This window comes from Choloepus didactylus, chromosome 2 (genome assembly GCF_015220235.1).
Source record: "Choloepus didactylus isolate mChoDid1 chromosome 2, mChoDid1.pri, whole genome shotgun sequence".
In the NCBI taxonomy this organism is placed as follows: domain Eukaryota; kingdom Metazoa; phylum Chordata; class Mammalia; order Pilosa; family Megalonychidae; genus Choloepus; species Choloepus didactylus.
In genome coordinates this window covers 152914880-152930891 of record NC_051308.1, presented here as the reverse complement: position 1 = coordinate 152930891, position 16012 = coordinate 152914880, and the positions used below count along the sequence as shown (strand labels likewise).

The following is a 16012-nucleotide window of genomic DNA, read 5'->3' as shown; positions in this document are numbered from 1 at the left end:
TTAACATTGGTCAGAAAATTAGCTGATTTTTTAAATCTTTTTTTGTTAAGTAGTTTTATTGAGAAATATTCACATATAATCCCTACAAAGTCTACAATCGATGGCTTCTGGTATACTCAAAGAGTTGTGCATTCATCACCACAGTCAATTCTGATTTTTTTATTTCTTTTACTTCTGTCTCTGTGTCTGTAGTTTATAAATTTTCTTTCTGGAGTATTATTAACTTTATAATAAAAAAATCACTTTAAAAAAAAATCACACCAAAAGATGACTGAATACCAATTTGGTGTTCAGTTATAAATTTCAGAAAATAACAAAGAAGTAGAATGGGAAAAAATATGTGGTGTAAGTGATTAAACCTGGAAACCTCAGATATCTGGAAGACACGCCAAGAAGCAAACTTAAGTTGTCTGATTAAATTAATTTATACATATAAAGCATTTTGAGCAATGCCTGGGATATGATTAGTTCTAAATAAATGTTAGTTGTTTTAATTATTACTATTTTTCAACATTATCACCCCTGGATTCTAGTACATTTTATGATGCCTTTGCTTAAATCATACTTACTCACTAAATGCTTGTTGAATTAATTTTTCTAGACCCTTCACAATCCTGGTTTATATTCTCTGAACATGCTACAGTGGTTGTGTCACATTTTGATTTTGATTTTGATGTCCACAACTGAAATGAATACAAAATGGCAGATATGATCTGACAAGTACAAAGAATAGTGGGAACATTCTTTGCAAGAATGTAGCAAGTTTCATCTTTGCTTCATATTAAACTCAGTCTATGAAAACATCTAAGTATTTCTCATAGATGCCTCAGCTGTGAAGCCAGTTCTCTTACTGGAATCCTGAATTTTTTAAATTAAATATGTAATTAAATTTGAATTAAATAATTAAATTTAGTAATTTAACTTTTTAAATTAAAAATAATTTAACTTGCAGCCCTGCTAAACCTTGTTTCTTTTAGCCCATCTTTCAGCTTGTTGGTGTTTCTGTTGCAAATTCTCTTTTCCAGCCTTTTAAGTTTTGTCCAATTGAAAACTTTCTCCAGCAATATCGTTGATTTAAAACGTGGAACAGGACAGAGAGCCCTGTGCCGTGGCATTCAAGGCTTTCCCAGATCTTGCCACAGATGAACATTTCAGGTCCTATTCATTGCATGCTTGCTCTTATTTTATTTATAATGCTAACAAAACTCATCTAGTTCATTTCTTGGTCAAGAACAGATTAGTGGCCACAAATTCAAGAGGGGGAGAGAATTCTTAGAGATGGATAGACTGACTACAGCCTGAGATGATGGTCTGATGCCCCAGAAGGAGATAGAAAAGCTGTAAAAAGGCACCAGGAGGTACATGACACTGTACATTTGCTGAAGCCCACAAATTTGTAGCGCAAAGACTGGTATCAATTTTCAAAAAAGCATTTAAATTGAAAATATTTTTTTAAGACTGTATGCAAATTCAAAAAAAAAAAAAAATCATTTAGGAGGTTAGGAGATCCCAGAAGGGAATGTAGCCTGTAACAAAAGAACTGAATTGTACTACCAGTGTATGAAAGAAACTCACTGAAGGGGGTGGAGGAAAAGGGTGCTGACTTAAGTAGCACTGGAGATGACTGCAGACTGTAAGACAAACGCGTAAATAAATAACGGAGAATGGACAAATCTCCTGTGCAGAAGAATTCCCAATTATTTGCGTAGATATTCCAAAGTGTACAGTATGAGAAAGGGGCAAAAAGAGTTACTTCATGGTGGGGAAACCCGACTAACACCACCTCAGCCAGGTGATCAAGGTCAACATCAACAATGGTAACTCATGCTGACAGTATGAACCCTTGATCTGATGCAAAGAGAATGGCGCTTTACAACTCTGTGGTTTTCTTCTCTAAATTCATAATTCCTGTCTAATTATGAGGAAAACATCAGACAAATACTAATTGAGGAACATTCTACGAAATATGTGACCGGTACTCCTCAAAACTTTTGAGGCCATCATGAACGTGGGAAGTCTGAGGAACTTCACAACCACGAGGAGCCTAAGGAGACAGGATGACTAAATGTAACATAGTGTCTTGGATGGGATCCTGGAATAGAAGAAAGACATTAGGTAAAAATCAAGGAAATCTGCATAATATATGGACTTAATCAGTATTTGTTCTCATTAGTTGTGACAAATATACCATACTAATTTAAGATATTAATAATAGAGGAAACTGGGTGTGGGGTATATGGTAACCCTTTGTAATATCTTCACAACTTTTCTGTAAATCTAAAACTGTTTTTAAATTGTTTATTTAAAAAAGGGGGGATGGAGCCTCAGAACTCCAAAATCATTGCCACAAAAGTACCTCTGCGTACCACACCCCAAGGGCTCCTGCAGCCTCCCTGTTACAAAACTGTTGAGTGACGCTCTTGGTGTTGGAGCTGAGTCATCAAGAACAGGTTCAGTTAGAGCCAAGTTACTACTTTTTGGAATTTATAGCCCCAGGCCTTGTACACACTGTCATTCATTCAGTCTTCTTCCTGACATAGTTTGCCCTGAGAGACCCAATATCCCGAGTTCAGACATTTTTTTTAAATACTCTATTTTGAAATATTTTAGACTTAAGGAAAAGTCACAAAAATAATACAGAGTTCTCAAAAACTCTTTACCCAGCTTCTCATAATGTTAATGTCTTACAAGTATGTGGCGGTTTGGAACTGTATGGACCCCAGAAAATCACATTCTTAAAATTAATCCATTCTTGTGTGTGTGAACCTATTGTTGGAAATAGGACCTTTTGATTAGGTTACTTCAGTTAAGGTGTAGGTGTGTCTTAATCCTCTTACTGGAGCCGTTTGTAGGAAAATGAAACTCAGACAAAGAGAGAAAGCCAAGGAAGCAAGAAGCTGAGAGCAAGGAAACCTGGAAAAGAAGGGAGAGACCAGCAGACACCGCCCCCATGTGCCTTGCATGTGGCAGAGAAACCAGGGATCACTGGCAGCTGGTCTTCATGAAGAAAGCATTGTCTTGATGATGCCTTGATTTGGACATTTTCACAGCATCGAAACTGTAAGCAAATGAAAACATAAACAAGATAATTTCAAATAGTTATATGAACTGTGAAGACTGTAAGACGAGGTTGGGACTATTCAAGAAAGACCTCAGTGAAGAGATGACGTTTGAGCTAGGGCCTGGGTGATAAAAAGAAAGGAGCCATGAGACTATCTGAGAGAAGAATATTTCTGAAGAGGGAGGAACAAGTACAAAGGCCCTGAGACATGTGTGAGCTTGGCCTGCACCAAGTACAGAAGGTTGGTCAATGGGCTAGAACCTGGTTACCTGGTTATAACTTCCAGCTGCTTGACAGATACACTACTGCTTTTTCTCCCCCCTATAAAGTACCTAATTTTATGCTTAAAATGTGACCTTGTTGGCTCAGGTGAACTAGCTAGAAAAATAGTGGACCAGAATTCCAAGAAGAGAATTAGCACGTTTTCCCAGTAGCAAAGTGTCATCTGAAAACAAAACAACACTGGGAATTATAGATTCTTAAGGATTATTAAGAATGCTCCTATCTTCTCAAGCGTGCATGTCTTCTATAGAGTAGATACAGTGATAACTTCATAAGTGGAAAACTATCTGTGCTATAATAGGGAATATGTTATTGTTCTGAATGCATTAATATTTACTGTAAAATACTACCTTGAGACATGTACTTGATTTTTAGACTGAAGACCTTTTATTGCTTGCAAGCCTGATAAAAATCAGATGGGATAAGTTGCTTTTTTTTAGTCTTTTTCAATAGAGCATAGGTGCTAAGTAAGAGTTTAATTAGATGTATATCTGGAATAATTTATTAATTTGGACTATTCTATTTTAGTATCTGCAAATAATTTTTTAAATTTTTGACTGATTCTTTTGAATGGACTCAAAACTCCCACTGGAGCAGTGTATGCCGAAAGCAGAGGGCTCCATATCTCCTTGTCATCTCTCACTTTTCTGTTGTTTTTCTCAGACAGGGCCAATTGCATAGCCTTCTTGGCATCAGTAGCACAAAGGTGTGAAAGGAAATGCTTGGAAGATATTGGAATGTACAGTAGAAGGGTTTGGTTGTTGTTTATCTCTGACTTTTAACTTTCAGAACGTAGGAAATCCCTATGATCCCATATCTTGAATGTTCTTTTATATAGCAATTTAGAAAGAGGTAAATTGAACTAAAGTCCTTTAGTAAATCAGACAGAATCACATCTGTTGGGTTTAGCAGTCACTGTTATCAAGGCTGGTAACCTAATTGGCTAACTACTTGAATAGTTGTCTTTCCTTTCTCCAGAATAGAAGCTGTTCCTATTGTAGGTGAAGAAGGCATTGTCTTACATGGTATGGAAAGTTCTGTTAAGTTTGGAAAGAACCACGCAATTGAAACAAGAAACAGCAGTGTCCCCTGCAATATGCTGTTTTTCTTATTGTTAGCCCCAGGATCCACATGTCTCTAGACCCCCACAACCCACCCACATGTCACTCAGTGAGCAAATAGGCTGATGTTAAAGTGGTTACAATGAACAGTGTTATTTGACACTTGTACTTGCTTGTCTGAGGACAGATAGGTATGCTGGATAATTCATAATAATATGAATGATAATATAGGGAACATTTTTGAGAAGCAAATTATTACATATTCCTAAAAATATGACTGAAAACACTGGGAGCAGTGCAAGATTTTTACTACCAAAGAAAAGATAAGCCTACTACTGTTCATAGAATACATTATAAAGTCTATTAGGTGGTGTTTAGATTTGTTTTTCTTATTTGACGAAAGTTTTAAGTCCCTATGTATTTGCAAATTCAGTAGACTTACTATGTTTTCTTAAAGCTATCACTGTAGAGAAGTAAACAGCTTAGAGCATTTCCCAGCTAAGTAATTTTATCCCAAATATCTACTTAATTTCAAAGGCAATTTGAGTTAGCCCTGAGCACGCTCAGAAAACTGAATGTAAAACTATGTGCAGAGAAATATTTTTTCTATATAGTACATGTATCTTCTAAGTAGCATATATATTGATTTGAAAATTTTATGTAGATGTGTGTATTCATTCTTTGTGGCTCATCTTTGTTTCTAAATTTCTACCGGAACAGGTTTGATGTATGTAATTTTTAAACTATAAAAAGTATCTTCATATCTTCAGATTTCTATTCACATATATTTCCTTTTATAAAGTACTTGAGCTCCTGAAAAGTTATTGAGACCTTGAACTTTTGTTAGCTAAATTATTTTTAGATGCCCAAAAAGAGCTCTTAGAAAATGATAGTCACTTTTTTTTTTTTTTTTTTTTTATGATTTCAGTGATCTCTTTATCATGTTTTCTTAAAGCAGGGAACATTAGTAAAATTTGTGAAGCCAGGATAAAAGTTCTGAGTCTGACACTCCAGGTTATCATACCTGGCTCTATGGGAGTGACTTGTGTGTGGGAAATACCAGGGGAAAAAAAAAAGATGTCAGCAAATGCTTATTAAACATTTTATAACGAGCATATATTATATCTTCTAACCGGCAACTATTAGAACCAATCTTACTCTTAAAATAGTGTAATCTCAATGTAGTTTACAAATACATTTCTCTGATACACAGAGGTTTTCAGGGCAGGAACAACATTGTGATGCTGTATAATTGGGGGCCACCTCTCCTGCCTTGGGGTTTCCTCCAGCAGAGCAGATTATAGAACAAATTCCCCACCTAGTCCCTGTACTTATTCCTGAGTAGCTGAGTGAAAATTGTCTCTGAAATGTGGCTGAACCTCTGTATATGTTTTAAGTGCCCAGAGGCAACTGATTCTGGGAAGGAAAATCTTGGGCTCCTAAAACTTTTAAAACATTTAATATATGTCAGTTAAGTGGTTGGTTGTTATACCATAGTTATCATACCACAACTCCACTAATGCTGTGGAAGGAAGGTCATTTACTTCCAAGTGTTAAGAAACATTTATCAAATCTAAAATCAATTCACAGGAGAAGAACCAAGATGGTAATGAATGTAGAAACCAAAACCTAATAAGGAACCATTAAATATCTATGGATTGCTAAACATCGATGGATGGCTAGCCTAAGAAAAGAGAGCTTTTCAGGAAAGACTTCTCCTGCACTTTTAGGGAGTATTATTCAGATGACAGTATTAGGGAAGAGAAGTGAAGTATTATTTCTTGAACATCTTACAATGTGCCAGGTTTTAGGTGCTTTCCAATACTCACAGCATTCTACAAAGGAAATACTTTTATATCCTATTGACCAGGAAAATGAAGCTTGGTGAGAGATAATTTACTTTGTGTCTCATAGCTAGTAAATGGATTCAAACCCAGGTATGTTTGAAAACAAAGTCAAGTGGAAGAAGAATTAGGCTTGTATCTGAGTGGTCCCAGTTGCAAAGCTAGGACCAGCATCTGTAAAGAATAGAGAGATTGATTTCCTATCAGAATGCCAAAGCCCTTTCTTGTTTCTCAAAGTGAAACAGAATGCCTTTTCTAAAAGACAGCTTAATTGAAATATAATTTACCTACCATAAAATTCATCTTTATTAAGCAGTGCAATTCCAAAGTGCCTTTTAAGGTAGTGAGCTTCCTGTCATTGGAAATGTTTTGAATAGAGGAGGCTGGAAAATCTCCCAGTCCAAAGATACTGTAAAGGAACCATTCTGCTCCTAAGTTTGCTTCCATCTCTAAGAAATTTGATTTTAAATAACTCACAACTGTTTCAACACCACCAGTGTGCTGAGTGGCTTTACAGTTAAGTGTTTTAAAATTCGATAGCTGTAGGGAAGGGAAGGAACCAGAATGTGTTCCAGTTGTACTTGTCATCTTAATTTTGGATTAACCAGCTGAGCTGTTCAGCTTTGAAAATACCCAGGCCAGTAGTTCTCAAGTCTGGATGTAGATTAGAATTGCAAAGGAGCTCTTAAGACAATTGAGATACAGATACAAGGGCCACGTAACCAGGCCAACTAAATCAGCACCTTTGGAGGTAGGACCCAGCTCTTAGATACTTTTTAGAGGTTCTGCCCACTGTTCTCTAATGTGCAGTTGTACTGGGAACCACTGTCCTTGGCTGAGGAGAAGCTCAAGTGCTCTGGAGGGTCATGGAGGGTCAAAGACCCAAACTAACACTATCCTGCCAGCTGCCCCCAGTTCCTGCCTGTTGTTGTTCCTCTGAGCCCTAATGGTGAATCAGCCACATCCATGTTACTTCTAGTTTGGCAACTGCTGCAGCTGTCCCACTTCCAGCTCTTTCAAGCTGTCTGAGGCAGTGTTGGCAGTTAACCAGAAACCGTTTGTTTTGTGACTTTATAACCAGATAAACTTTTGTTTGTATCTAATTCATATCCACCAGACATTTCTGCAGAGCTTTAGGACTGAAAGGTCCTTGAGAAAAGAATTAATGTAGAGCCATTTCCATATCTGATCAGTGTTCCTGCTTTCAGAACAGTTACTTCACCCAAATTTGAAAGTTTTTGTATCTGTTTTTCAGTCATGCAGGCTACTACGTATATGCTTTCTCTTTGTGGAACTGATTATAATGTGGTCTGGTGAAAAGTTTCTTTCTCTATGGATGGTAACAATTCTTGCCCTACAGTGTCACTCTGAGTTAAGGATTGTATGTGATAATACTTTATACTTTACAACTATGTTTTCTCCCACCAGTAAACATTCATTGTGCTGCTGTGTACCATGCACTGTATTAGGCACTAGGAAACAAACATGTATATGATCCTTGTCGAGAGAATCATAGAGCTTAGTGAAGGAGATAGACTCAAAACCAGGTGACTGTAAAAGGACATCAAGGGCAGAAATGCACAGGATATTCAGGAAGCAGCAAGGAAGGATGAGGAGCACTAGGTTTTTGGCACAGAGATTAAAGGACAGGCTTCCCACAGGCGCTGATGCCTGACAGAGGGGATGTTAACAAAGTGTATTGGAGAAAGCGGAATATTCCAGTCAGAGGTGACAGAAGGAGCAGAGGCTTGGAGGTGAGAATTTAGAAAGAGGAGTGTTGAGATGCTAAAGCTGATAGGTGTTTTATTCCATTCGTAATTACTTTCCCTTGGGAGAAACAGCTTTTTATTGTGTAGGATACCCTGGAGAGGCTTGGAGGGTGGGGGGAACAGATGAGAGATTCAAGTTAAAACAGATTTTATGTTTTCTTTGTTTGCATGATTTTGTGCACATGTTTGGGGAATAGTACAGATGTGAAGTTGAATGATTTATATACATCATCAAAAATCCCTGAATAGAAACAGCCCTTTGTCCAGGTCAGATGTAGTACATATTAACACTTGAGATGGGCATTGAAGCATCGTGGTGCTTATAGAAATTAAATCACTTAATCTCTCAGAGGACAGAGGTTCATTTTTATAAAGAGAGGCTTTAGAAAGCTCAGGAGATCCGAACTGTAATTAAACTGAGAGATGGTCCACAAACCATGGAAGAACTGAGCAGGTGCTTTTGATGAGCCTCACAATATTTTTGTGCACCCCAATTTTCCAGCCAGCAAGCCCACAGCAGCATCCCTCCAAAACTGTTACTTATGCACCTGCCTTGATTGTTTCACATTTCTTCTTTACCCTTACCCTGCAATCCTTCATAATCACACTGCTCAGGAACCAAGAAATCACCAAGGAAGTGATCCAGTTGGTGAATTTCAATTCTTCTGCAATTGAAAGGGGAGTGTAGGGTAAGGGGAGTAAAAGATGCATAATTCTAGTGTCATAAACTTTTCATGCCATAAATTGTCAAGTGTGCTCTACAGTGTCCTGATACCAGTCAGACTTTTCCTGGCTGGAAACAGACTATACCCCATACATTTCTCTTCCAGTGAATCCTACCTGAAGACCAAATGGCCTCATCAAAAACAGTGTGATAACCAGGGGCCTGTTCTCTCTTTGCCTCTTCTGTTGACTCTGTCAATAGCAGCCTTGAGACAGGGGCATTTGCAGGGCTTTTCCTGACTGCTTGAGTTCTAAGCTATTTGTCTAAGTCCTGAGCCCCATGCCCTGTAAGTGTGAAGAGGAGATGTGCTGAGTGGAAAGAGCTCTAACAGGGCAGCCAGGAGAACTAGATTTCACTTCTAGCTCTTCCTCTAACTGGCAGCTTGGCCTTGGGTAAGTCACCCTCTTCTGGCTTTGGTTTCTCTTCTGTAAAAGAAGACTGGGTTTAAATCATCTCTCAAGTTCTCTTCAGAATTAAGCTGGCAGGAATCAGAGTCACTAACCTCACTGTAACTGCGTCATTGCCAGATCCTCACCTGTCCTCCTTGTTGCCCTTCCCCATTCATCACACTGTCTCCTTCATACTTTCCACCTGACCTGCCTCTGCCTGGCTCCATCCTTTCATGCCTGCCTCTCTGTATCTGGAGGGCCTCCTTTGATGCCCAGCCAGGGCTAGATTACCAGATAGAAAGACTAAACATGTGTTATGAGCACCTGTAAAGCAGAGAGAGGCACCACCAGAAATTTTTTTTTTTTTTAATTTGATGTCCAATGCTTAAAAATATAGCAAAACAGTCTTTATAGGGGAGAGAAGAGGCAGACCTTTGTTGGACTTCCTTATACTTCTTTTGTGGTTTATTGTTTTAATTTAATTTATATTTGGAGGAGTACTATATAATTTTTTTCAGTACTTCAGGCTTCTGAAAGCCTAAAACTTCTTGGACTTGGCCATTTCATCAAAGACTCACGGAGGTAGGGGCAAACTTGCTGCTTTGCTCTGTGCCCTTTTCTGTCACAGCCATATGCATCCTTATTTTAGTACAGTCACATCTGTCTCTATAGCATGGTTCACTCAAGTCTTCCGTTTAATTGTGTATTTTCCAGGTGAACATCTCCACGCTACGTATTAGGCCCTGGGAGAGGCAGGCCAGGGAGAGAGACAGAGTCTAAATCACACTCACCCCCACCCCCAAGAGTTTACAATCGAGTTGAGACATAACTTAGTCTCCAGAACAATTTAATGCTAACAGCAGCCATAAATATTTGAAAGCGTGCTGTAGAAATTCAGAGGCAGAGCAGTCTTTGGAAGATGTACCCTGCAGAAAGGACCTTGAAGAAAAGGTGGTGGAGCATTTTATCCTATTAACAAAATATGCATATCTGAATGGGCTGTTTCTTTATTTCTAAGCTCTAAATCCCATGATCGTGGACTGTTGGTTTCTACCCAGGCTCAGAGTGGTCCAAACCAGTTTATTCCAGACTCAGGCATTCTGTCTCTTTCTCCATGTCTCCTGCCCTGGCTTTGATCCCTTGAGCTCACCCTCTCCGGTAAGCTGCTGTAGCCACTGAGAATGACCAACTTGACTTCCCTGGGCCCACAGAGTAAGAAGGCTTTTTCCTTGTGGACTCTGTATGGTTGCATGGGGCAACACTTGGCTTTTGCATATGTTCTGGGTAGTGCCCAGTTCCTTATTTTCACTACAGTCTGGTTAAGCCCACACCTTTATCACCATCATCATCATTGAAGCTAAATGTATTGAGTGCTTATGATTGTGTCTGGCTCTCTGCTAAATTCAGTGTATGTATAGACTCATTAAATCCTCACAGCAACCTCTTAGGTGAGTGCTGTTTTCTCCTTCTTACTGATGAGGCTAGAGAGGCACAGAGACATTGAGTAACTTGCTTGAAGTCACACAGCTAACAAGTGGCAGAGCCAGGAATCTTGTTCCGGCAGTGTGATTCCTGAGCCCCTGTTCTTATCCATTACACAGTAGTACTTGTTCAAAGAAAGAGGAGCTAGGGAGTGGTGTGGTGGGGTGGGGACAGCATGGACCAAGAGGTAGCACTTTGTATTTGAGGAGATGAACTGATTTTGAGATTCTTTCCATCACAATAAAAGTTCTTTGAATTGTTGACAAGAGGAAATTCCATGTCAGAAAGTGATTCCCCTTAAGTATATTTATTAGGTAGTATTTTTTTCTCTGTAATGCCATCTTTTTAATTCTCTTCATTTTAAAAAGTTGCTTTACTTTTTTCACCCAGTATTTGATCCAAATAAAGGTTGTCTGTTATGGGTGCCTTTTCAGTGAGGTACAAAGTATCACATTGCCACTGTGATTTCCACTCAAGTGAGTCTATTGTCGCCACCAAGGGACATGGCAGGATGAACTAGAAAGAGTGGCTTTGGGTATTTTATCTCCCTGATTCTACCAGCAAGCACAGTTAAACACCTGGAGTATGTCTTTTCAGGATTTTGGTGGGGTTGATTGGTTTGTTTTAAGGAGAATTTCCTTCAGAAAGTTAAACATTTTTTTCCTCTGCTCTTTTATCCCATTTGCTTTTTGAGGTGTTTGCTTATGTTCATAACTGTGGTGGTGATCATGATTCATAAAAAGGGGTCTCTTATTTTTATGACGTTTCAATTTGCTACTTCCCTTGACATTCTTAAGACTAATTAGGTGCCTTGAGTTGAGGTCTGAAATTTCAATCGCTGTAAGTATACTTTTAAGATTCCCTTAATAACGTCAACTTTTCAATGAGAGGCTCCAGTATGTAATTTAATCCCTATGTCATTTTATTTAATGATTGTAATCATTCAGGAGGCTCCTGTTGCACATTGTTTTTGCCCTTAAGAATAGTTATTATGGAATTCCTCGCTTAAACTGAGGTCATCCACTTTCCCTTCCTAAGGATTCGTGCCTTAGTGATGTGAATCCCCAGGTGACTGCAAGGGGAGAATGTGGGACCTAGAGAATTAAAGTAGTTGGGGCAAGATGAAAACTCTCATAGTAGAGACCTCTTTCTGAGTACTCTGGAAGGAGCTCCTTCTATCTCCCCCAATACTTCCGTTAAAGCCAAAGCATTTCATCCTTAGCTTGGCTCCTTCAAGAGTCCCCAGGCTCATTGCAGCTGTAAGACTATCTGTCTGAAGTGGCCCAATGAATAACCCCTCTTCCATGCCCAATTACAAAATAATTTGAGAGAGATAAAGGAGTCAGGCTGATGGACAGCAAAATATCATCTCTATTACTAATTATGCTTTTTGGAGAATGTGGCTTTGGGTCTACAGCCAAATGGGCCTCCTAAATTTCATCCCTGAATTAGATACTTACCCACCCTTTCCCTGGCACAGCAGAACAACAGAAACTGGCAACCAGCAAGGTTCTTCCTCCCATACAGCAGGAGAGGAGTCCAGAATTCACACTGTCTGCAGGTAAGCAGATCCCAAAGAGAAGAAAGAAAAAGGACAGGGAATTGGTGAGGGGTTAGAGAGAGGTCAGGAGTGTCATTCTGGGGAATCCTCCCAAGAAGATAACATGAGGCGATTAGACAACACTTACTGTTGAGTCTTCAAGGTAGCTGAGACCTGGCCCCTGGCCACCAGGGACTTCCAGTCAGGAAGGAAGTTAAGGCATCTGTGCAACTATGATTGAACCCAAGAGCTTCCTGTTTTAAGGCTTTAAATGTGATGTGGGAGCACATTTTATATGGTGGCTACAATGATCCCTGGTGTGCAAAGAGGCCCCATCCCTTTTCATATCTGGCCTGCTCCTAAATCTGAAACTTCTTTCACACACCACTTTTAGTCTTTAAAATATCAAGGCTTATTTGTCTCAAAAAGCAAGGAGAGGAATGACTCCTCCTCATAAAGGGCCAGATGATTCTGCCTTACGAATGTTTGATATGTGCACAGTGTAGCCCAAAGGTGAATTTTACCCTAAATGAAAGCACGGTACAGAAAGAACTGCAGCTCAAGCAGAAACAAGTGCATTATAACTGCTGAAGAATAGAAAAAGTAGAGCTATTGCCATGTTTGAAGGGAATTGATTTTGAGTATTCCTATCTTCACTAATTCCATGGTTCTGGAAATTTATTTACAGTACTTAACTGAAAAAATCCCCAAATCCTGCTTCAGTTTTCTTTTTTATTTCCCCAACTTCTGCGTCCTTTCTAAAGAACAGAGTTTTACAGAATGCTGAGTTAAGGTAGATGTCACAACTGGCCAGGTTTCTGCTGCTTCACCGAGTCACTGACCTTTTTGTTGGTGTTCTCAGCCAAACTCTTGAGAGCCTGGTTGTCAACCAGAACCTGGGGCTCACTTTCTTTGGAAAAACCTACCTGTGTATCTTGGCAAGTTGTACTAGCCACTGCACGTTATTCTCAGGTGGGCTGTGGAGTAAGACCGATCTGTGAACATGCATTTGTAGTAGGCATTGGCTAAAAACTGAAATGATTCCAGAAGTTAAGGTTCACAGCTCTAACCTGCCGAGTCATCTCAGCTCAGACTTGTTGACAAGGGCTCCCAAGCTGCAATTTCAAGCTTGCCTTACTACTCATTGCTTTCCAACCTGTCAGCGACTCCTCTGCAAGTCTGTGGGGCCCCTCGTAGAAGGGGGATGTTTTCAAGTTCAGATCCCACCCTCAGAAGTTCTGAGTAGACCCAGGCATCTGAATTTGTAGTATGTAGCCCGGCTGATCTTCCGTCAGGTGTTGCTTTATAAGAAACAAAAGAGTGTGTAACTCAAGCTTCTACAAACCTGCTAGCATATATTCATGCAGAGAGGCTATTGTGATTTGTCACATTCAAAGCACAAAGGGTCCCAAAGGGCTTTGCATTCATCTTTCAGGTGCTGGACTTCCTGTCTTCCACTGGGTGCCCACAGCATTCACTCCCTTTTATTCTTAACTGCAAGGGATGTGCATGAACAAGAAAAATAAATACCAAAGAACAGACAATTACTGCATGAAATCTTGTCTTGGAACTTGAAAGCTAAACACTTTTGGACCAAAAAACATGTATCTTTTCTTTACCCTGCGCTATCCTTATGTAACCTCACTCTTAACGTACCCCACCCACCCCGTTAAAACTTTTTTAGCTTCTCCTAAACTTTAAAAAAAATTTCCCCTATCCTCAAGTGTATTAGTATTTTCCAATTCTGAATCAGTCTCTACCTTATCGGGTAACCTTTTCTTCTGGACAGTTGGATCATTAAAATAAACATGACATAGACTTATGCGCATAAGGTAGAGGAAGAATTTTAAAAGATCAAAGGATCATAGAGATTTTAAACTCCAAGAGCACATTTTCCCTATAGAGCTCACTTAAACTTAGTACTTAAGATGTACTAAACTTGTATTAGTTTTCATCATCACACATGATTGTCCTGTTTCTAAATTGCAAATACTCTGTGGGTGGGAACCTTGGTCTATCTCCAGAATGTAGTCCAGAGCCCAAAACAGAGGAGGTTCCAAATGAATATTTGATAGTATGTTTCCAAGCATTTATTCCACACTCATTTGTTGCATGTCTTTCACATACCAGGCAATTAGAATCTGACTGTTAGGTGGTGAATGTACAGAGCTCAATAAGACACAATCTCTCCTCTGGAGTAAACAAATAATTATATCCTAATGATTGCCCTAATGGATTGTGAACAAAGTAGCCTGAGAACTCAGCTAGTCAATGGCAGAACTAGAAATAGAACTTGGGGTACTCCTGTGTTCTTCCTTTAAAATAATTGTTTTGGGAGAATGGCATCAACTTTGAATATAGTTTCTCATATATTAGCCTGGAATAGCCTGGTGTTTATAGTCTCATTTGTTATAAAGCTTTCTTAGACAGATTGATTAACTTAAATTTTCTCTTGTAGGAGCCTAAAGTAACAGCTCTCCTGGTACGTAGACTAACTGCATTATTTTATTATTTCGTTACAAAAAAAGAAAAAGGCAAGACAGTCTAGAAACCTGTTAACTGGAATAGTTTGTAGCCCCGAGGTAACCAGTGAGCTGTAAATCATTGCACCAAATATCAGAACATCACACAGTATAATTAGGCAGATAAAAGAAGGGATACACGATTTTCTGAGCATGCATAGCTCCTGGTACATTATAGAAACTTAATAAATGGCATTGAATTATTTGAATGTTGGCTCCTATCTTAGATAAATCTTTTCTATAAAATATTAAAATATCACTACATACTTTGTTTTTAATGAATTCTGATTAGAAGGATTGGTTAGATGAGAGTTAGTGTAGCTTTTTGACCCTACAGGGGTTCCAAAAGTTTTGTTCCTTCAAGTTTATTCCTAAAATTTTGACCATATGTCCATAAAGCACTTATAAATTTGTTTTATCTTATCATTTGTAATTCCTAATTAGTAAAATTAAATGAACTAGTCTCATACCCTCATCAATTTGAAACATTTGAATGCCTGCCTGCCTTCCTTATTTTTCTCCAAAATGATTAGGTGAACAACCTGTAAAATAATAGATGTTAAAAAAAAATAATAAATAAGGATAGTTGTTTGGAAGGAGAATTGTTTCTTAAATTTAATGCTTGGGTTTTTTGTTTGTTTCTTTTGGTTTCATAAAATTTGTTCTAGGGCAGCTACATCTTTCCCGGTGCCTGAAACAGATTGAAGTACATTGGGGGTCACTCTATAGCCAGTACCACTTCTTCAGACATCTTTCTTCCTAGTTAAAAAATTTTTTTCCAAGTTACATTATCTGTCTATATATATATATTTAAGTTTTGCTTCCTTGTCTATCAGTTTTTAGCCCTGTGACTTGATAAGAACGTTATTTAACATTTCTTAGCTTCAGTTTTTTTTTTTTTTTCTTCACCTGTATAATTGGGGAAGTAATCTACCTAAAGTAGTGGTAGCAATTAAGTGAAAAATGATGTTTGTAAACCTCCCTTCACCACCACAGGATGCCTAGCACTTACTTGGATCTCAGGAAATTGTAGCTTGACTTATTTTACTTCATTTCCTATATTTGGGTATGTTGCAGAGTCTTAAGAGTCACCCCCATACCTGTTTTGTATTGAGAACTTGTATCCCATTCTTTCTGGAACATAATAAGCATATAAAAATACTGCCCCCCCCCCCCCCGCCTTTAGATCTCATTATTCTTTGGGGGTTCTGGTGACCATTTTGCAGCAACATGTTTTAGTGATTAATTTTGAAGCCTAAACCAGAGCATTATTGACGAAGATAAAAACCACAGGCTCCAGGAATCAGTATATATTGATGTTTATTTAGAGCCAATGGA

General features: G+C 38.6%; 1 protein-coding gene across 5 annotated transcripts in view; it reads left to right on the top strand.

Annotated features, from left to right (window-relative positions):
- The window catches only part of LRRC8D (leucine rich repeat containing 8 VRAC subunit D), a 132501-nt gene that overhangs the window by 86949 nt on the left and 29540 nt on the right, over positions 1–16012 (top strand). The window lies entirely within an intron of this gene.